The sequence below is a fragment of the Saccopteryx leptura genome, chromosome X (assembly GCF_036850995.1).
Source record: "Saccopteryx leptura isolate mSacLep1 chromosome X, mSacLep1_pri_phased_curated, whole genome shotgun sequence".
Classification (NCBI taxonomy): Eukaryota; Metazoa; Chordata; class Mammalia; order Chiroptera; family Emballonuridae; genus Saccopteryx; species Saccopteryx leptura.
Genome location: NC_089516.1, coordinates 108,933,945 through 108,935,480, shown reverse-complemented (window position 1 = coordinate 108,935,480; position 1,536 = coordinate 108,933,945). Strand labels below are relative to the sequence as shown.

At 40.6% G+C, this 1,536-nt stretch overlaps 1 pseudogene; it reads right to left on the bottom strand.

The window, feature by feature from the left end:
- Positions 1–1,199: 1,199 nt before the first annotated feature.
- LOC136386560 (small nucleolar RNA U3) lies at positions 1,200–1,290 on the bottom strand (annotated as a pseudogene).
- Between the last annotated feature and the right edge of the window lie 246 nt (positions 1,291–1,536).

Sequence of the window (1,536 nt, the reverse complement as noted above, 5' to 3'; positions counted from 1 at the left end):
CTGTTCATTTTTCTCAGCAGTGCTTCTTGGATAAAGAGTAAAGTCTGAATACTCTTATTATGATGAATTAAATAATGTTTCCCACCTCCTGTTTTCTTTACCATTTCCTCCTTCCTCCCACCTCTAATTCCTGTTCTCACTTCATACTGGCAGAGTACCTTATTGTTTACACCAAATAGATAGTCAAGCTTGGGACTTTTATTAAAACAGACATGATGTGTTTCAATATTGCTCTGAAAAAAATGGTGCCAGTCTGTTGGCCTGGCACACTGTTACAAAACAATTATTATTCACTGTAATTGTTCTATCCTTTTTTTCCAGTATTTTGTGCCACTCTTCAACCACTGTCTTGCCTTCCTCTAGACTTTAAGTTTGTCAAGGGCAGTGGCCCTTTCTTGTTAATCATTTTGTCCCCCAGAGTACTTATGGGTGCTCAGTCAATGTCTGGTGACTTGAGTTGACAGTGGGTGAAGAAGGAGACTTTGAGGGTATTTCTATTTTTCCTATTACAAGGCAGAAGTTACAAAAAAAGGTCTCCTTGACCCCTACCCATCCTTTGTGACATCAGCCTTTGTGAAGTTTTCTTTTGTGACTGGGAAATAACCAGTCTCCCACTGTGACAGAAGCATTTCCATTTCTGGCAGAGCAGCTCTTGGCTTTGTGCAGCAATTCCACTGAGTTCCTAAAGTATGATTCATTTGTTTGTTTTCCATTCCAATCAGGGAAAACAAATAGCAGTAAAGCAGAGCATAGTGATGGCCATTTCACTGGGAATCCTATTGCCATATGAAACACAACTTTAACAAAATCCCTTGAGCATGGATGGGGTGCAACCAGCAGCAACCACAGAGATCCAAGAGAACAGCCAACTTGACAGTCTGGAAAACCAGGGTGGGGGTTGGGAGCGCATCAGAACCAGCAAGAAGGATGTGATGGAGCCTGCTTCAGAAAACAAACTTTGCAGGATGGTCTGAGATGGAGTAGCTAAAAGAGTAGCTACACAAAGTATGGAGACAAAGGGCTGTTTCTACGAAGAATCTGGAAGCCAGTTCATTGGGTAACCTAGGGGGTTTTATTTCACCTGTAGCTCTGATCACAGGTACAGGTCTCTTTCCCCCTACCCCCAGCCCCATACCTCCTTTTTTATCCCTCTTTCTTTCTCTGGATTCTACAGTATAAGAAATATGTCCAAGAGATCAAGTACTAAGATCTAAGTACTCTTTCTCATATGTATGTGTGTGTACACACAGAGAAACAAACTATAGAAATGATCCCTAAAAGTATAGTCTTGACACACAGAGAAACATACCTTACTTTATTGTACTTTGCTTTATTGCATTTCTCAGATGCTGCATTTTTAAAAAAATAAAGGCAAGACCCTCTACCAGCAAAAAGATTATGACTTGTTTTATTATAGTGGTCTGAAACCTGAACCTGCAATATCTCTGAGGTGTGTGTGTGTGTGTGTGTGTGTGTGTGTGTGTATGTGTGCGTGTACAAACACCAATTTGAAATGCTGAGTTTTTAAAGTGGGTT